Genomic DNA, 22,242 nt, shown 5'->3' on the forward strand with positions numbered 1-22,242 from the left:
TGTCAATTTTAGCTTTTGTTGTAATTGCTTTTGGTGAATTCATCAAAAAATATTTGTCCATGGCTATGTCCTGAATAGTATTGCCTAGGTTTTCTTCTAGGGTTTTTATAATTTTGGGTTTTACAATTAGGTCTTTAATCCATCTTGAGTTAATTTTTGTATAAGGTGTAAGAAAGGGGTCCAGTTTCCGTTTTCTGCATATGGCTAGCCAGTTTTCCCAGCACCATTCATTAAATAGGAAATCCTTTCCCCATTGCTTATTTTTGTCAGATTTGTCAAAGATCAGATGGTTGACGATGTATGGTCTTACTTCTGAGGTCTCTATTCTGTTCCATTGCTGTTTTGGTTACTCTAGCCTTGTAGTATAGTTTGAAGTCAGGCAGTGTGATGCCTCCAGCTTTGTTCTTTTTGCTTAGGATTGTCTTGATTATGCGGGTCCTTTTTTGGTTCCATATGAAGTTTAAAGTAGTTTTGTTTTTTTTTTTCTAATTCTGTGAAGAATGCCCATGTTAGTTTGATGGGAATAGCCATGAATCTATAAATTACTTTGGACAGTACTGCCATTTTCATGATACTGATTCTTCCTATCCATGAGCATGGAATGTTTTTCTATTTGTTTGCGTCCTCTCTTACTTCCTTGAGAAGTGGTTTGTAGTTCTTCTTGAAGTGGTCATTCATGTCCCTTGTTAGCTCTATTCCTAGGTATTTTATTCTCTTTGTAGAAATTGTGAATGGAAGTTAATTCATGATTTGGCTCTTTGCTTCTCTATTGTTGGTTTATAGGAATGCTTGTGATTTTTGCACATTGATTTTGTATCCTGAGACTTTGCTGAAGTTGCTTATTAGCTTAAGGAGTTTTGGAGCTGAGATGATGGGTTTTCTAAATATGGTATCATGTCATCTGCAAACAGAGATATTTTGACTTCCTCTCTTTTCTTTTTTAATACCCTTTATTTCTTTCTCTTGCTTGCCCTGACTAGAAATTCCAATACTATGTTGAATAGGAGTGGTGAGAGACGGCATCCTTGTCTTGTGCCAGTTTTCAAAAGGAATGCTTCCAGCTTTTGGCCATTCAGTATATTAGCTGCAGGTTTGTCATAAACAGCGCTTATTATTTTGAGATATGTTTCATCAATACCTAGTTTACTGAAAGTTTTTAACATGAAGGAATGATGAATTTTATCAAAGGCCTTTTCTGCATCTATCAAGATAATCATGAGGTTTTTGTCATTGGTTATGTTAATGTGATTGATTTTATTGATTTGCATATGTTGAACCAGCCTTGCATCCCAGAAATGAGGCTGACTTGATCGTGGTGGATAAACTTTTGGATGTGCTGCTGGATTTGATTTGCCAGTATTTTACTGAGGATTTTTGCATCAATGTTCATAAGGGATATTGGCCTGAGGTTTCCTTTCTTTGTTGTGTCTCTGCCAGGTTTTGGTATCAGGATGATGCTGGCCTCAAAAAACGAGTTAAGGAGGAACCTCTCCCTTTCAAATGTTTGGAATAGTTTGTAAAGGAATGGTACCAGCTCCTCTTTGTAATGTCCAGTAGAATTCAGCTGTGAATCCATATGGTTCTGGGCTTTTTTTGGTTGGTAGGCTATTTATTGTTGTTGGTCTATTCAGTCTTCTTCCTGGTTCAGTCCTGGGAGGGTGTATGTGTCTAGGAATTTATCCATTTCTTCTAGATTTTTTAGTTTATTTGCATAGAGGTGTTTATAGTATTCTCTGATGGTAGTTTGTATTTCTGTGTGGTCAGCAGTGATATCCCGTCTGTCATTTTTTTATTGTGTCTATTTGATTCTTCTCTTTTCTTCTTATTTCTTGTCTTCTGCTAGATTTTGGATTGGTTTGCTCCTGCGTCTCTAGCTCTTTTCATTGTGACATTAGGGTGTCAATTTGAGATCTTTCTAGCTTTCTGATGTGGGCGTTTAGTGCTATAAATTTCCCTCTTAATACTGCTTTAGCTGCATTCCAGAGATTCTGGTACATTGTCTCTTTGTTCTCACTGGTTTCAAAGAACTTCTTGATTTCTGCCTTAATTTCATTATTTACCCAGGAGTCATTCAGGAGCAGGTTGTTCAATTTTCATGTAGTTGTGTGGTTTTGAGTGAGTTTCTTGATCTTGAGTTCTAATTTGATTGCACTGTGGTCTGAGAGACTGCTTGTTAAGATTTCATTTCTTTTGCATTTGCTGAGGAGTGTTTTACTCCCAACTATGTGGTTGATTTTAGAATAAGCACCACGCAGAACCGAGAAGAATGTATATTCTGTTGTTTGGAGGTAGAGAGTTCTATAGATATCTATTAGGTCCACTTGCTCCAGAGCTAAGTTCAAATCTTAAATATCCTTGTTAATTTTCTATCTAATTTTGATCTGTCTAATATTGACAGTGGGGTGTTAAAGTCTCACACTATTATTGTGGGGGAGTCTAAGTCTCTTTGTAGGTTTCTAATAACTTGTTTTATGAATCTAGGTGCTCCTGTTTGGATGCATATATATTTAGGATAGTTAGCTCTTCTTGTTGAATTGATCCCATTACCATTATGTAATCCCTTCTTTGTCTTGTTTGATCTTTGTTGGTTTAAAGTCTGTATTGCCAGAGACTAAGATTGCAAACCTTGCTTTTTTCTGCTTTCCATTTGCTTGATAAATTTTCCTCCCTCTCTTTATCTTGAGCCTATGTGTATCTTTGCACATGAGATGAGTCTCTTCAATACAGCACCTTTCTGTTTGTTCGTTTTCCTTCTAACAGACAGGACCCTCAGCTGCAGGTCTGTTGGAGTTTGCTAGAGGTCCACTCCAGGCTCTGTTTGCCTGGGTATCAGCAGCGGTGTCTGCAGAACCGTGGATTTTCGTGATCCGTGAATGCTGCTGTCTGATTGTTCCTCTGGAAGTTTTGTCTCAGAGGAGTACCCGGCCGTGTGAGGTGTCAGTCTGCCCCTACTGGGGGGTGCCTCCCAGTTAGGCTGCTCGGGGGTCAGGGGTCAGGGACCCACTTGAGGAGGCAGTCTGCCCGTTCTCAGATCTCCAGCTGCATGCTGGGAGAACCACTGCTCTCCTCAAAGCTGTCAGACAGGGACATTTAAGTCTGTAGAGGTTACTGCTGTCTTTTTGTTTGTCTGTGCCCTGCCCCCAGAGGTGGAGCCTACAGAGGCAGGCAGGCTTCCTTGAGCTGTGGTGGGCTCCACCCAGTTCAAGCTTCCTGGCTGCTTTGTTTACCTAAGCGAGCCTGTGCAATGGCGGGCACCCCTCCCCCAGCCTCGCTGCCACCTTGCAGTTTGATCTCAGACTGCTGCGCTAGCAATCAGTGAGACTCCGTGGACGTAGGACCCTCCGAGCCACGTGCGGGATATAATCTCCTGGTGCGCCGTTTCCTAAGCCCGTCGGAAAAGCGCAGTATTCGGGTGAGAGTGGCCTGATTTTCCAGGTGCCGTCTGTCACTCCTTTCCCTGACCAGGAAAGGGAACTCCCTGACCCCTTGTGCTTCCCGAGTGAGGCAATGCCTCGCCCTGCTTCTGCCGGCGCATGGTGCACTGCACCCACTGTCCTGCGCCCACTGTCTGGCACTCCCTAGTGAGTGAACCCGGTACCTCAGATGGAAATGCAGAAATCACCCGTCTTCTGCGTTGCTCACGCTGGGAGCTGTAGACCGGAGCTGTTCCTATTCGGCCATCTTGGCTCCTCCTGGTTCTTTACTCTTTATCCAATTTGCCAGTCTGTGTCTTTTAATTGGGGCATTTACCCCAGCAATGTAAAGTGTTGAATAAATATTTTTGTTTGTATGTAGTCTTCAAAAATATGTATGGTTGTTTTGTGGACACGTAAGTCATACCCGTATGAAGATATAGAACATTTCTATCACCCTAGAAAGTTAAATCATGCCCATATCACATCAATCCCACCCCCGCCCCCAAATCAACTACTGTTCTGCTTTCCATTATTTGCCTGTTGTAGAACTTTATAGAATCAAATCATGCATTATATATTTTTTTGCTTCTTGTTTCTTCCAGTCAGCATAATACCTGTGATATTCCTCTGTGTTGTGTTTGTATTAGTAGTTCCTCCTTTTAATCTGTGAATTCTATTCCACTTTAAGATTGCATTTTACTTTATCATCATTTCTATTTTATCCAGTTTGCATATTCCTTTGCTTGCTGATGCACCTGAGCTGTTTCCAGGTTTTGAATATGATGAACACATCTACCATGTAAATTGTTACACAAGGCTTTTTGCATCAACGTGATTTCATTTCTTTTAGATAAGTACCTAGAAGTGGGAATTCCTGGGTCATAGGGTAGGTGTATATTCAGTGTTATAAACAATCACAAAACCTTTAGGTTTTGTGATATTTTGTGCCTCTAATAAGAAAGGATGAGAATTACCCTTCCTCCACATTTTTCCCAACACACGGCATTATCACTCCTTTTAATTTTAGATATTTAAATAAGTGTGAAATGGTATCTCATTGTTTCAATTTAACTTCAGAACCTATGAAAAGTTTTACATTAAGTTTTAATGTAGGTGTCTGCTAATTCTAACAACTATACAAATTCTGAGTCAATTGATTAGTCTCCTTATATTGGTCTTGTTTTCTGGTTTCATTTTTCATGCCTAGTCATCACTGAATGGATACAAGACATCATGAATTTTACCTTGATAGTTACTGGATTTCAAAAATTCTTATAAGTATTCTTGAGGGTTTTTTCTGAAATTCATTTTAAATTACTGAGAAACTGTCTGATACTCTTGGGTGTTGCTTTTATGATTTTTAGTGGGTCTGGAGTGGTGCTCAGTGTACGGTTAATTATTACTCACTACTGACACAAGATACTCTGCATAGACTACCCAATGCCCTATGAATTATGAGCTATTAGGTCTAACTGTTGTGAATAGGCATTATTCCCACCCCTGTGTGAGTACCGGGCACCGACCCTTTTAGTTGTTTCAGAATTTTTTTTTTTTTTTTTGACCAGGCTGGGGCTCTTTTCTCTAATGTATGCACTGATAATATTCAGATGAATCCTTGAAGTTACTCTCCACAGATATTTGGGGTTCTTTCTGTGGGCAACTCCCTTTTTTGCTAGAGTTTGGACTTTTTCTTAGTGACCAGAGAATAGCAATGAACTGAAACAAAAACCATAACCCCCAAGTCTACCTATCCATGATCTGTAGTTCTCTTCCTTTTTTTATTGCTATTTCTTCCCCAATGACTCTTACACTGTTTGTAGGCCTAGACGTTTTGTTTGTGCATTTTTTTGTCTTTTGCTATTTTAATCCCAGGTTATGAGAGCCAGCTGGGTGTGGTGACTCACACCTATAATCCCAGCCCTTTGGAAGGCTAAGACGAGGAGATTGCCTGAGACCAGCAGTTTGAGAACGGCCTGGGCAATATAGAGAGACCCGGTTTCTACAAAAATAAAAAGTAATAATTAGTGGGTATGGTGGCATGCATCTGTAGTCCCAGCTACTTCAGAGGCTAAGGTAGGAGGATCACTTAAGCCCAGGAGTTTGAGGCTACAGTGAGCTATGATTTTGCCACTTAACTTCAACCTAGGCTACAAGGTAAGACCTATCTCTAAAAAAAGAGAGCTTGGCACCTTCCTCTCTCTCACTTTGGGACACTTACAAGGGTGAATATAAGGAAAGGGAGGTGTTAACAATTACTAATTCATCGTCATGTCATAAATCAAAAGTCTGGCAAGCTGGTTTTAACGGCAAAAATACATTCACACCTACTAGTCTACATTATCATTGGATAAAATCCTTATCGCTCATAAACACTAATCAACCCCAGCTACATATGTGAAATATAGCTTTGATCCTAATTCTTTTTCATTTTTTTTCTAATTTTCTGCTTAACAGAAGTTCAATAACTAAAGATGCCTCTATTTCTAAACAAAATATTCATTATAGTCTAAGATATGTTCAGACTTTTGAGAATTCTGACTGCCATATTGAGAGAAAATGTCCTTTTAATGTGCTATTAGAAAAGTTTATTTTCTACAATATACACTAAATAAAAGTATAAGGAATTTATATTTTATAGATATGATGAAGTATTATTTTCCTTACCTTAAAGCCATCTCTTAATTGTAGGATTATTTCAAATTAGAACATCTATTTAATGGCAGAAAACAGTCTTAAAACTTGGGATTTTGAAAATACTTCTCCAAATCTCTATTTCAAACTCCTATGAAAAGTTGTTTTATGTATCTTCCAAAGTATATTTGTTTTATGTTTTCTAAGAAGAAAGTATGATATATTTTAAAGTTTTCATAACCACCTAGATTTATTTAGTAACTTTTCTCTAAGAAATTAAAGTAGGCTTACTCTTGTAGATTTAACTCAAAAAAAAGTTCTAATAAATAGATGCAATGAGATATATTCTATTTTATTTTTATTTTATATATTATTTAGAGTTTTGAATTTTCATCCAGCAACATTCTGCCTGGCTGCCTCTTTGACTGTAAATCAGATCCCCTCAGACAGAGCATTGCTCCAATGAGGCCTTGAGAGTGCTCATAGGTACATTACTTACTGAATTGCACTCCAGCGTCCTGACAGAACAAAGCACTGGCAAGTGTAACATAAATTTCCACAAAGAAATAACTTCAGCAATAAACTCTATTTAGGGATAAGAAAGAAGAGAATAACAGGGCAAACTACATAAACGTCATCACAACACAGCACATTAGATGACATTTTTACAGCAACATATAAAAATTACCTTGTAGAATCTTGATAGGAACTTACAGCCAAACTTTCTTACAGGAACATAAAGCCTTCTTGATATCATGAAAATCTGTTGCAGTTCTTCTCAGGAAAGTGGCTTTTCAGGAACATTGTAATTCTGTTTTAATATGGATGTCAATGCTTTCAATTAATATTCACTATACCGAATAAGCAGGTCTAAACAATGTAATGAAATTAATTAATAGGTGATGAATTAAACCATTGATTAAACTTATTTGAAGAACAATTTTACTAAGTACATATAACGTTCTGACTTACATGATTGAACATATAGATTTAATAGGATAAAAATAAAATGCAATTTACTATCTCTACGTATGAAAAATAAATATATAACACAAATTTTGTTAGCTGAAACAAAGAAAAAATAATTCTTTTATAAAATAATCCTCCTGAATGAGAAACATATATACATAAACTGGGAAAAATTAAATATATATGAATACATCATTAAGCTGTAGAGACAGTGAAGAAACCACAGAGGGCTAAAATAACATGTAAACAGAAGCTGAGAAGCAAATGAAGTGTGTGAAATTCAGCTTTTATTCTGAAAACTTCTGCCAAATTTTGGGAGACTAAAGTTTCCCGTTCCCCAGGGAAACTTTATGCCAGGGAAACCCAGTTAAAGGAGTACCCCTACACTTTTGTGAGCTTTAGCTCCTGGAGCTAAACCAGGTTTTGACAGTGAAAGAGGAGAAGAGAAATGAAAAAGAAAGAAGAGAATTTAAAAATTCCTTCATGCTCCTTGCAAGGGGAAGAAAAAAGTAATCATTTTGAAATTTACCAAAGTATTCTGCTATTGATAAGGCCTGCCCCTAGAAAAAACTGCTTTCCCAGAGCCTAGACTACTGTTTTGTTTGGGGGCCTAACTAAACTGGGGGAAAGGGAATACCCAACTCTAGCCTTCTCTAGTTTTCCACACAGAAGAAGAAAAATACCCAACTCCAGTCCAATCTAGCTATTCTGTCCCACCTGGGGCCAGGGATGGGGGGAATCCATGGGAGAAGTGAGAAGCACATGTGAGGTTAACAGTCCAGAGGCATAAGCTCATTAAAACACTGAGACCTAATCAGGCAACTGTAGGACACTTTCCCTCCTCTCACACCTTATCACCTCATTCCTAAAGGCCTATTTATCCTGTTACCCAATACATCATGTCCAGCTATCAGGAAAAAATTACAAGGCAGACTAAAAGTCGCAAATATCGTTTGAAGAGCTAGAACAAGCATAAGAACCAAACTCATATGGCAGAGATGATGGAACTATCAGATGAGAAATTTCAAACAACTATGATTATTATGCTAAGGGCTGTATTGGATAAAGGAGATAACACATCATAACAGATGAACAATGTCAGCAGAAGTTCTAAGAAAGAATAAAAAAGAAATGCTAGAGATCAAAAACACACTAATAGAAACGAAGAATGCCTTTGATAGGATTACTATTAGACTGAACACAGCTGAGGAAAGAATTTCGGAACTTGAGAATACTCAACGAAAATTTCAAACACTAAAGAGCAAAGAGAAAAAAGGCTGAAAAAAGAACCCAAACAGTATTTAAGAACTGTGGAAGAACTACAAAAAGTGTAACATATGCAAACTAAGATGAAAGAGAAGAAAGCGAGGGAGAGAAAAGAAGAAATACTGGAAGCAATAATGGATGAAAATTCCCCCCAAATTAAAGTCAGACACCAAAGCACAGATGCAAGAAGCTCAGAGAACACCAAACAGGATAAATGGAAAAATAAAAAAACCCTAGCCATATTATACTTAAACTCAGAATATCAAAGACAAAAGACCTTGAAAGAAACCAGAGAAAACAAAACACCTTATTAAATAGGAGCAAAAATAAGAATCATATCCAATTACTTCTCAGAAACCATGCAAGCAAAAAGAGAATAAAGTAAAATATTTAATGTGTTAAGAGAAAAAAAATCCCAGCAACCTAGAATTCTTTGTCCTAAGAAATTACCCTTCAAAAGTGAAAGAGAAATAAACACTTCTTCAGACAACAAAATTTGAGGAAATTTGTAACCAATTTATTTGTATACATAAAATAAATGACAGCAATAATAAAATAATGAGGGTTATTTTATTACTATAAAGTACTCACAGTACTAAAGCAGCATTAAAGAGTGGATTTTAATGAATTGTAAATCTATATTGCTAACTCTAGGGCAACCACTTAAAAATAGGAAAAAAAATATAACTGTTATGCTAAGAAAGGAGATAAAATGGTATTAAATAAAATGCTCAATTAAAAGCATAAACGGAAGAAAAAGTAGAATTCAAAACTATGAATAAAGGACAAGGGTAACAAATAGAAAACACTAGCGAATACAGTAGATGTTATTCCAACTATGTCAATAATCACTTTAAACATCAGCGGTCTAAATATACCAATTAAAAGACAGAGATTGTCTGAGTGAATAAAAAAACAAGATCTAACCATATGCTGTTTACAAGAAGCACACTTTAAATATAAAGACACATGTATATTAAAAGTAACGGATTGAGAAAGATATATCATGCTAACATATCAAAAGAAATGAGGATCCAGACAATGGAATCTTATTCGGCACTAAAAATTGAGTAAGGTATTGAGCGATGAAAAGACTGCTTAGGGAGGAACCATAATGCACATTACAAAGGGAAAGAAGCCAATCTGAAAAACTGCATACTGTATGATTCCAACTAAACGACAGTCTGGAAAAGTTAAAACTTACAGAGACAGTGAAATGATCAGTGTTTGCCAGTGGTTGGGGAAGGAAGAAGAATAGGTGGAGCACAGAGGATTTTCAGGATGGTGAAACTACTCTCTTTAGTACTAATGCTATATATATGTCATTATCAACTTATCAACTTATCAAAACCCATAGAATGTTTAACACCAAGAGTCATATAAACCATGGACTTTGATAATGATGTCAATATAGATTCACTGACTGTAACAAATGTACCACTCTGGGGCAGGATTTTCATGATAGGGGAGGTTGTGTACAAGTGGGTGCAGGGGATATACAGGAAATTCATGTATCTTCCACTCAGTTTTGCTGGAACCTCAAACTGATGTAAAAAATAAAGTCTATTCAAAAAGTTAAAGGAAAAAGTTTTACTTCCAGACACAATGGTGTAACTGAATCAGACCAGCTATTCCCCCATAGTCAAAATAACTGGTTCTCACGTTCTCCCTCCCTCTCTGTCCTTCTATATTACTTTCTGCACAGGGATAGTGTTAGTGCCTTCTGGGATGGGAGAAAGGTCCTTCTGAAAGCTCAGAAGATTCAAAGAAGTCTGAGGAATCAAACTGGAGGAGGGATAAATTCACCCAGATAACACTACCCTTGGGGTATGGTGCCAGGTTCTCCAGCTAGGGCCCTGACTTTGACATCTCACAACTACATCTGTGCATTGAACAGTGTTGAAAGTTCACCTGCTCTGACTCTTAGACAAGGGTTTGGTCTTCAGCTTTTTCTGCTAATCTACTGCACGAGGTAAGGGCTTCTTTGTAAGCTGCCAAAGCACTCTGGCTCTCATGCTTAGTTTTCAATGACTTGCTAATTGAGCATGGCTTGCATTATCAAACCACTCCTCATGCCAACTATGCTAGTCAGGTTCTCCAGCAATGAGACATTGAGATAACATCAGATTTACAGAAGTTGCATTGACAAGTAACGTCTTAGAAAAAAACCAAACACCACATGTTGTCACTCACAGATGGAAACTGAACAATGAGAACACAGGGACACAGGAAGGGGAACATCACACACCGGGGCCTGTTGTGGGGTGGAGGGAGGGGGGAGGGATAGCATTAGGAGATATACCTAATGTTAAATGATGAGTTACTTGGTGCAGCGCACCAGCATGGCACATGAATACATATGTAACAAACCTGCACGTTGTGCACATGTACCCTAAAACTTAAAGTATAATAAAAAAAAAATAGATAAAGGAAAGGAGAAAGGCTTACGGAGAAGAACTCATCAGACGGTGATATAAGATCTCGCAAAGTATTGGCCAACACCACGGGAAGCTCTGGAACAAAGATTTGCTTTTAGAAGAGCCTCATATTGGGTTAAGGCATTGGCAAGAAGAAAGTAACCTCAACTCAAAACCTGAGGTAGACCCTAATGGAGCTAGCAGCTAGAGGCTGACAGCTAACCACACTCCTTGCTATGGGTAGAACCATTTCTTTACAAAGGATCTAAGATATTCTTTTCCATCTGACACAAACACTATCAAATAAGTAGACATAATGGACATTTGGACATAATGGACATATGGACATCTACAAATGGAATGAATATCTACAGATGGAATTCCATGTATTCTAAAGATACATGGAATATTTACTAAGATAGTCCACCTGCTGAGGCATAAAAGATGTCAAATTCAGAAGGACTGAAATCATATAGAATAATATTCCTGAACAAAAATGGAGTTAAACTGTGAAGTAACAGTAAAAAAAATCTTAAACTTGTAAAACTCAGATTATGGTAATTAGCATATCCATCATCTAAAATATTTATTATTTCTTTGGGAACAAATTTAAGGCATGGAGGCATTATCCTAAGTAAATTAAGACAGAAACAGAAAACCAAATATCGCATGTTCTCACTTATTGTAAGTAGAAGCTAAAAATTGGGTACTCGTGGGCATAAAGATGGCAATGATAAATACTGGGAACTACTAGAGGGAGACAAAGTGCGGGGACAAAGGTTAAAAAAATAATTCTTGGCCGGGTAGAGTGGCTCATGCCTGTAATCCCAGCACTTTAGGAGGCTGAAGCGGGCGGATCACCTGAGGTCAGGAATTCGAGACCAGCCTGGCCAACATGGTGAAACCCCGTCTCTTCTAAAATTACAAAAATTTGCTGGGCATGGTAGCAAGCACCTGTAATCCCAGCTACTCGGGAGGCTGAGGCGGGATAGGATAATTGCTTGACCCCAGGAGGGGGAGATTGCAGTGAGCCGAGATCACACCACTGCACTCCAGCCTGTGCGACAGAGCGTGCCTCTGTCTCAAAAAAGAAAACAAAAACAAACAAACAAACAAAAACGCCACCTAATTCTTGGGTACTATGCTCAGCACCTGGATGACGCAATCAACTGTGCTCCAAACCTCAGCATCACACCATATGCTTACATAATAAATACTTCCAAGCAACCGCTGATTCTAAAATAAAACTTAAAATTTATTTTTAACAATAATATGATAAAAATAAAATAAAACATGAATGTAAAAAGGGAGTTTATCATTTAAGAGGTAATCTAGCTTAATTTTTTATGAAAGTGTCTCTCTAGCCTATTATTAAGCACATACAGGATTGAGGAATTTATTCTCTAAAGTAGCCTGATTCATTTTGAGATGTTCTTTAATGGTTGGAAATTATTTTATGTTAAGTTAAATTTTCCCTCCCATTATTTCCACTTTTTATCCTAGTTCTCTCCTCCAGAACCTCTCAAAATCAATCCAAACCTTACTACACATGAGTCCTTAAAAATAATCAAAAAGAGTTATCAAATTCCTGATCCTTTCCTTCTGCAGATGAAACATTCTCAGCTCCTTCAGGTACCTTCTCATGTGATTTACAATGACCCAGAAATATTCTCATTCCTTGCCCTTCAACATTCTTCAATTTGATTAAAAGACCTCCAAAGGTGAGCTTTCCAGAAGAGAACACAATATCTTAGGTGAGGTCTTCCCAGTGTGGAATACAGAAGCCACATCCCACTCTCACAAAAATAAAATAAAATAAATTTAAAAGGCATGAAGGGCAGTCAGGAGTTAGCTTGGATAATTTCTTTGGTAGACATATGATTGATTACTTCTAATTATAACCTCCTTCTTGGGACTCATCAGGCCCTAAAACTGGCTAAATAGTTTTATGCCTTATGGCCTTTGCACAAGCTGTCCTGGTGAAACTAATATTTGTACTAAAAATACAAAAATTAGCCAGACGTGGTGGCGGGCACCAGTAATCCTAGCTACTTGGGAGGCTGAGGCAGGAGAATTGCTTGAACCCGGGAGGCGGAGGTTGCAGTGAGCCGAGATTGCGCCACTGCACTCCAGCCTGGGTGACAGAGGAAGACTGTCTCAGAAAAAAAAAAAAAAAAGAAAGAAAGAAGGATCTTACCGTACTCTTCATATTCACCATCCCAAAAAGGCTGTTACCTATCACTTTTTCCAGGGCAACCTTTTCACCATTATTCTCTGACCGAGTCTGATGTTTATTTTCTTCAGAAAAGTTACCAAAGATGCAATTATTAATTTGCTTGTTATCCTGTCTTTGTCTCTCCCACTAGAATATAAAGTAAAAGTTTGGTAAACAAACAAACAAAAAATTAAAAACTGCATCTGTTCAATTCGTTAATATCCTGCCAGCCTTTCGCACAGTGCATGCATAGTGTACAATTAACACCCAAAAATACTCGGTGAGTTAATAAATTAAAAAATGAAATGGTTACCAACAAGCTTTTGGTTTTGCGACTGGATACATAAGCCAAGACTAACATTACAAAAGGACAAGTATGTTGTGGGGGGAAAAAGAGAATCATGAAGGAGTCTAAGTTTTTTGGGGTCTGTCTAATGTCTAGATTAGAAATAAGGATCTGGATCTAGAAGCCACACCTAAAAAATAAATTTATATAGCAGGGTCACCAATCTATTTGACATAGTTAAAGTTGTAGGATTGATGAGGAAATAATCAGATGTTATAATAAAGAAATAAGAAACTAAGGGACACAGAATGAGAAATTAATGTCTAAGGAAATTAAAAGCAATCCGAGAGGTAGAAGTGGAACTACAGCCCAATAATTCCATTGTTTCAAGAAGACAGAAGTGACAGATACCGTCAGATGGCAATAGAAGAGACCTGAAAAATGTCTATGGGTTTTGAAATTTAGCAGTTATTAGTAACTTTTGAGAGAGAGTAGTTCAATGGTATTTTAGGAGCAGAAGCCCGAGAGTCATGCAGTAAACAGGTCAGAAAATAAAAGGGTAAATAAGAGCACTCTGTCAAGATGATTGATTGAATTGCATATAAGAAAATCAAGGTAGCAAGCAGAGAAGTACCCAAGGACAAAGAAGGTGTTTTTTTTTTTTTTAGTTTGTTTTTAGATGCAATAGATTTGTACATATTTATCACCTAAGGGAAAGAGCCACTGGAAAGGAAAGCATTAAAAATATAAAGAAAATGGGGACATTTGAAGAATGACTTATGTGTGATCACAGGAAGACAGCGGAATGAGTATTCATGAGTATAGGCATTAGGTATTAGGTAGGAGGCACCTGTACCTCCTGCTTGTGGGGAACTCTCATTGGTGCACAGAAGTTAAAAGAATGATAAATGTTTAAAGGCATTTATATCACAAAGATACAAAGACAGAGTAGACAAGTAAACTTATTCCTCAAAAGCACGGAGGCCCCCTTGGAGTTGGAGATCATTTACTTGTAGTGGCACAAAGTGGCACCAAAAAAATGCATGCCTATGTTATGTTCTCCATCACTGTTCCACTCACTTGGTAAAAGATAGTACAAAAAGATAAAAGGATTGACCTTGGGCTGGAAGTCTGTAAGGCAGATGGAGAAGAATAATTTGAGGCAGGAGGATTAAAGGATACTGCCTTTATAAAGATGGAAAGAGGCCTAGCAGTGTAATTTGACAGGATATGTGAAAAATAACAAATTAAAGGAGAGACCACAAAGCAAGTGGATTGCAGAGAGGGATAAAGGTCCATCTGAGATTTTTGAATATGGAGATGTCTAAACTATGTCCAAATCAAATACATAGTTGGATACTTGAGTCTGATATAAAGGAAGAAATACGGACTGGGGTTATAAGTTTGGCATTCATCAGCATTAAATAGTACTTAAATAGGTGAGAATGATATGATCACCTAGGGAGTAAACAAAGATAGCGGAGAAAGGAGAACCAAAGACTGAGCCCTGTGGCCCTGAAGCACCAAGACGTTGTAGAGATGAGAGAAGAAGGTTTAGAAGGAGTACAGCAGACAGAATTCTTAAATTCCTGTCTCCTGGTGTACAAACCCCAAATAATCCCCTCCCCTTGACTGTAGGTGGGACTTAATAACATAATTAGATCTTACTCCCATGATTAGGTTATATCTTATGGGAAAGATGTAATTAAGGTCCCTAATCAGTAGATTTAAATTACTAAAAAAGGAACTTATTCTGTATGGGCATGACCTAATCCAGCAAGGTATTTTATTATTTTACTTTGTTTTATTTTACTGAGAAAGGGTCTTGCTCTATCACTCAGGCTGGAGTACAGTAGCATGTTCACTGCTCACTGCAGCCTTGACCTCCCGGGCTCAGGTGATTCTCCCACCTCAGCCCCCTGAGGAGCTGGGACTATGGATGCATGTCAACATGCCTGCTTAATTTTTTATAATTTTTTCACAGAGACAAGAGTTTCACCATGTTACCTAGGCTGCTTTCAAACTCCTGGACTCAAGTGATCCACCTGCCTCAGCTTCCCAAAGTGCTGGGATTACAGGTGAGCCACTGTACCCCACTAAAATGTAAAATATTCTCTTCCTGGGCTTGAAGAATCCAACAGCCATGTTTTGAGAGGTTTTTGAGAGGGCCATGTAGCAAGGACCTGAAAACAGCCTTAGGAGTGGGAGTGACCCCGATCTAATAGCCAGCAAAACAACAGAGGCCTCAGTCTTAAAGCTGCAAGAAATGAGTTCTGACAATAATATGAATGAACCTCAAAGTGAATTCTTTTCCAGACAAACCTCTAGATGAGAAAATACCCCCGCCAACACTTTGATTTTACCCTTGTGAGACCCTGAGCCAGATTTTTGGTCAGCAGAAACTGTAAGATAACAAATGAGTATTATTTTAAGCCACAAAATTTGTGGCAACTTATGACATAGCAATGGGAAAACAACACTGAGAGTAATCATAGAAAACTACAAGTGCTGTTCTGGAAGCCAAATGATTAAAGAGGGAAGAATAATTGACTGTTGTCAAATGCTACTGACAAATGCAGTACAATGAGACCTGCATAGTAATAGTTGAATTTACTAAAGAGAAAAATTGTGGAATTATAGTGTAATTCAAGAGGAGATTTGCAGAAGTATAGAGGTGAAGCTCAAAGGAGACAAAAAAGTGGAGGGTTACCTAAGTTAGTAAATGAATAAAATTAAAATTTTCCAAGGATGTTCATTCTTCTGGAGTGTGGCATTTCTCACCAAATGTAAATTTAATACTTTGGGTTGCCTTCTTGTCTTCAAAAGAATAACCTCATCTTTCAGCACATCTAAATGATGAATAATTAAAAGGATCCTCTTGCCCTTGCAGCATTTCCAAAACAAGATAAAAATTGAGAGGCATCTGAACAACAAAATTTCCACAAAAATAATGTTTTCAATATAGTTCATACTTTGTGTGTTTTATAAATTCTCCCCAACACACCACACGCATGCATACACACACACACATAACTGTAAATTCTCCTACTTTTACAACTCTAATTATTCTGTACAGACAGCACAGAAAAGCAACTTGAAGATGAAGTGCAGAAAACTATCTTCAGATTAAGGAGTAATGTATTATTTCTATAGGCTATATTCAATTAACAGAACATTTAGCATAAGCAATTTTCAAACACATACACACACACACACGCACACGCACACACACCCCCCAACACAAACATAAGGTAAAATAGATTTATTGCAAAGACGTACAATCAACTACAACAGTGTAGTTAAAGGAATGCATCTTTCTGTAGTTACTAACCCAGCTGAAGCAAATGCATTTTTTCCTAAAGTAAGAATCATTTATTGTTAAATAACTATTGTTTATGTTTATCGAAAAACAATGCAGTGTAAAGCTAATATCTCTGTTCCTATTTCTTAGTTTATTTCTTTTGAAGATTGGTAAGGTGTAGAGATATTGATTTTACTCTCTAATAATCATTCCTTAAACTGTATTTCTGAATGCCATTACAACCCCAGGAAAAGAGAGCAAGAACAAGTTTAGTGCTCTGTTTGCCCATTTGTGTAGCACTAGTGGTACCAATTTCTGATAATGTGCCTACATTTATGGAGCAGCCGTTTGAGTTTTCAGCCTTGCTGGAATCATGTTTTAGTTATAAAAAGGCCATACCGATGAGTTTTACAGTGGGTATGCGTTCATGTGAATCTACCCTAGAAGAGCAAGCACTGTGTATCCACAGGAGTCTGGTGTTGAATCTAAAAAGAGAAGCAAATGGTATCTCAATTCTGAGAACTGTTTCTCACATCAAATTGCATTCACTTGAAAATAGTGAAAGTCGTTTTGGTGCATCTATTCCCGTGATTCAGTAAGGCACATGCTTTATCTTTTCATCATAAAAGGTGTAAACACTCTTATATGAGTTTCCTGGTTACTGAAAGAAGACACCAGTGAAGAGGTATTTATGCTAAAGTGAATATCCTCATTAACTTAGTCACTGATCTACTATTGTAAGAGGAAGTCTATGCTAGTTGCACAATAAATACATTATGATGGAACTTATATAAAATAAACTCTTGCCTTTTATTCATTTTTTGAATGACTGTTACCTCACCTTGGGAGAACAAAATACACTCTTTGTGTTGCTGTTGGCTGGTACAGAAAGTATTGGCATGAGTTAATCTACCATTGTTGTGGGTAGAAAAAAATACTCTTTTTCTCTGCTTGAATCCTAAGACTAGTTACAAGTTTTCACAACAAATAAGATGATATAAGAATAGTACTTGGCTTTTTATACAGTAAATTACACCAGTGACACGTAAAAGGTGTAGAGAAAAAAATATTCTCTGACACTGAAGAAATATTTATAGATTTATAGGCACTTGTATTAGTCAGAGTTCTACCAGATATAGACAGAGATGAGACAGAGATAGAGATAAAGATAGATAGAGATGATAGAGATAAAGAGAGATAGATGGAAAGAAGGAGGAAGACAGAAAGGGAGAGGGAGGGAGAGAGAAAAAAAGAGAGAGATTTCAAGGAATTGGCCTCCACAACTGTACGGGTGGCAAGTGCTAAATCTTTAGGGCAGGTTGACAAATTGGACAGTCTCCCGCAGGAGGTGACACTGTAATCTACACTCAGACTTTCTTCTTCCTCAAAGAAGCCTTGGTTTTGCTCTTAAGGCCATTCAACTGATTGGATGACGCCAACCCAGATTATCAAGGACAATCTCCTTTACTAAAAGTCAACTGATTACAGATGTTAACCACATTTACAAAACACTTTAGTTAGTGTTTAATTGAAAAACTGGGTACTACAGCTTAGCCATGATGATGAATAAAGCTGACCATCATAACATCCATGACTTAAAAGGCACTGGGCTAGCATAAAGAAGTCTAGATTGAGTAAGCCCTCCTGGGCCTTAGAAGCTGATAGAGAGAATCATGTTTGGAACATGACATAATAAAATTTGTTATAAAAACAGAGAGGAGTCTGAAAATCAGGCTGCATATGTAATACACATTATAAAGATATCATATGCCTAGTACAAAAATAACACAAACAGGGAAAGTTCTGAATGAAACCTACTACATACTAAATTACCATATGATATAAGAAGCATCATCAATCAACCCAAAAATTGTCGATTATTGAAGAAATTGGGCTGGGAAAATTGAGTACTAGGGAAAAAAATTGAGTTTGACACTGCTATCAAAAATTGGTTTGAATAGTTGTGAAAAGTTAAATGTGGAAATTCTGATAAAATGGCAATGTAGGAAAAGCATCTGACACTCATGACCAAACCCCCACTATAACTCCACCTTCCCCCGACCACCACCAATGCTTGGGGAAAACAAGTGAATATAAAAATAAGTAAAACCTTATATCAGCACTGAAAACTAGCAAACTTGTGATGCACTTTTACCAGTTTTGAAGAATTGTTGCTATATAAAGCACATGCGGTATCGAAATAAAAGAAAGAATAAGTTCAAGACAGCTCACTAGTAAATGCTCAGTGCTCAATCCACGATCAGAAAACCTTAACAGAAGATTTCAAGACCTTCTACCTCAGAAAGTTAGGAGCAACATTGAAACAACCATACTGTTATTTAAGGCTTTCACCTTCCCTGGGTGCCTACAGGAAAGCAGTTCAGACAAAATATATCTTATCATGTAAAGTAAGATAAGATAAACGAATAAGAAAACTGATAAATTAGATATAAAGGATATGTTAGAAAGTATAAACAAGTATTTTATAAAACTGTAAGCTAAGTGGCTCACACCTGTAATTCTAGCACTTTGGGAGACAGAGGTGGGAGGATTGCTGGAGTCCAGGAGTTTGAGACCAGCCTGGGCCACACGGTGAGACACCATCTCTACAAAATTAGAAAATTAGCCAGGAGCGGTGGCATGCACATGTATTCCCAGCTGCTCTGGAGGCTGAGGTGGGAGGATCACTTGACCCAAGGAGTTCAGAGTTGCAATGAGCTATGATCTCTTCTCAGGAGACCACCAAGAAACACATGAATTATTGGGGTAAAAGGACTATTTCAGGGAAATTCAGAAAACTAATGAGTTTTGCTTTTTGATTAAATTTGTTTGATGAATGGGCTCTGTGTTCAGAAACAGGAGCTCAGCAGGAGAGGCCATGAAGCAGTGAAGTGCTAGGAATGGGAACATACCTTGCTTGGGAGGCCAAAGGGGCACACACCACATCAGTGAAGATAGGAACAAAATACACCTGGGTCCCCAAAGGGCAAGAGGAACTTTGATGATATATGAGTTCCACACATTTAATATATGATGTGCCCACCCAAATTAAGGAAAAGTAAAGAAATGGATGAATTAATCAAAAATGTTTGCTTGGGATAAGTGGTTAACAAATCAGTTCATAATAATGATAATATTAAAACTGTTAGAACCCGAAACAATATACATAATAACTTCCATAATCATTGAGAATTTTATAAGAAAGCACGAACAACCTAGATGAGAGTACAGGGGAATATTTATGTAACCTTAGCCCTTCATTAAACAAAGGCATATCAGAAATTCTTCACAGATTTGATCAAAAAAATTATTAAAATCATAAGCTCAATCAAAAGGTAACAGGGAAAATTTATGGACTGATTTCTTCTGGCATTATTTTTAATTATTGATATCAAGCAAGATTTGTATAGCAAGAATATTAACTGTTTTCTGTAAAAACTGTAGCAATGAACATAAACAGTTAATTCCCAAGAAAACAGCCATAAAATAAACATAACTTTTGATCCAGTGACTACAGTTTTAATGTAAGAAATGATGAAGGATATAAACAAGGGGGTTGGCTGCAAAGATTTACAGTGCACCACTGTTTTCTCCTCCATTGGATACACTGCCCACTGTTCCCATGATGTAGTCACACTGAAAGCTCAGACTTCACCACTACCCAAAGTATCCCTGTAACCATAAACCACTTGTACCTTGAAAGCTATTGAAATCCAAATAAACTTTTAAAAAACATTGTTTTCAATGGCAAAATGTTATAAACAAATTAAATTATCTACTAAGACAGAAATAAGTGAATTATGGTCATAGAAAACTCAATAATCAAATTCTAGACATCTATTAAATTGAAGTTATTAAAGAATAGTTAATAAAACATTCGTCAAAATATATTAAATGGAAAAAGCATATCATCCTACCCAATCTGAATTTTATGAAAGACATTTCCTAAGTAGGATCCATGAATTTCTATGAAAAATGAGATTTAAGACTTTGTGGGGAGGAGCCAAGATGGCCGAATAGGAACCGCTCCTGTCTACAGCTCCCAGCGCGAGCGACACAGAAGACGGGTGATTTCTGCATTTCCATCTGAGGTACCGGGTTCATCTCACTAGGGAGTGCCAGACAGTGGGCGCAGGTCAGTGGGTGCGCGCACCGTGCGCCAGCCGAAGCAGGGCGAGGCATTGCCTCACTTGGGAAGCGCAAGGGGTCAGGGAGTTCCCTTTCTGAGTCAAAGAAAGGGGTGACGGACACACCTGGAAAATCGGGTCACTCCCACCAGAATACTGCGCTTTTCCGACAGCCTTAAAAAACGGCCCACCGCGAGATTATATCCCGCACCTGGCTCAGAGGGTCCTACGCCCACGGAGTCTCGCTGATTGCTAGCACAGCAGTCTGAGATCAAACTGCAAGGCTGCAGCGAGGCTGGGGGAGGGGCACCCGCCTTGATTAGGTAAACAAAGCAGCCCAGCCGGGAAGCTCAAACTGGGTGGAGCCCACCACAGCTCAAGGAGGCCTGCCTGCCTCTGTAGGCTCCACCTCTGGGGGCAGGGCACAGACAAAGAAAAAGACAGCAGTAACCTCTGCAGACTTAAATGTCCCTGTCTGACAGCTTTGAAGACAGCAGTGGTTCTCCCAGCACGCAGCTGGAGATCTGAGAACAGGCAGACTGCCTCCTCAAGTGGGTCCCTGACCCCCGAGCAGCCTAACTGGGAGGCACCCCCCAGCAGGGGCACACTGACACCTCACATGGCAGGGTACTCCAACAGACCTGCAGCTGAGGGTCCTGTCTGTTAGAAGGAAAACTAACAAACAGAAAGGACATCCACACCAAAAACCCATCTGTACATCACCATCATCAAAGACCAAAAGTAGATAAAACCACAAAGATGGGGAAAAAACAGAACAGAAAAACTGGAAACTCTAAAAAGCAGAGTGCCTCTCCTCCTCCAAAGGAACGCAGCTCCTCACCAGCAACGGAACAAAGCTGGATGGAGAATGACTTTGACGAGGTGAGAGAAGAAGGCTTCAGACGATCAAATTACTCTGAGCTATGGGAGGACATTCAAACCAAAGGCAAAGAAGTTGAAAACTTTGAAAAAAAATTAGAAGAATGTATAACTAGAATAACCAATACAGAGAAGTGCTTAAAGGAGCTGATGGAGCTGAAAACCAAGGCTCAAGAACTACGTGAAGAATGCAGAAGCCTCAGGAGCCGATGCGATCAACTGGAAGAAAGGGTATCAGTGATGGAAGATAAAATGAATGAAATGAAGCGAGAAGGGAAGTTTAGAGAAAAAAGAATAAAAAGAAATGAGCAAAGCCTCCAAGAAATATGGGACTATGTGAAAAGACCAAATCTACGTCTGATTGGTGTACCTGAAAGTGATGGGGAGAATGGAACCAAGTTGGAAAACACTCTGCAGTATATTATCCAGGAGAACTTTCCCAATCTAGCAAGGCAGGCCAACGTTCAGATTCAGGAAATACAGAGAACGCCACAAAGATACTCCTCGAGAAGAGCAACTCCAAGACACATAATTGTCAGATTCACCAAAGTTGAAATGAAGGAAAAAATGTTAAGGGCAGCCAGACAGAAAGGTCGGGTTACCCTCAAAGGGAAGCCCATCAGACTAACAGCGGATCTCTTGGCAGAAACCCTACAAGCCAGAAGAGAGTGGGGGCCAATATTCAACATTCTTAAAGGAAAGAGTTTTCAACCCAGAATTTCATATCCAGCCAAA

The sequence above is a fragment of the Pan troglodytes genome, chromosome 7 (assembly GCF_028858775.2).
Source record: "Pan troglodytes isolate AG18354 chromosome 7, NHGRI_mPanTro3-v2.0_pri, whole genome shotgun sequence".
Taxonomy (NCBI): domain Eukaryota; kingdom Metazoa; phylum Chordata; class Mammalia; order Primates; family Hominidae; genus Pan; species Pan troglodytes.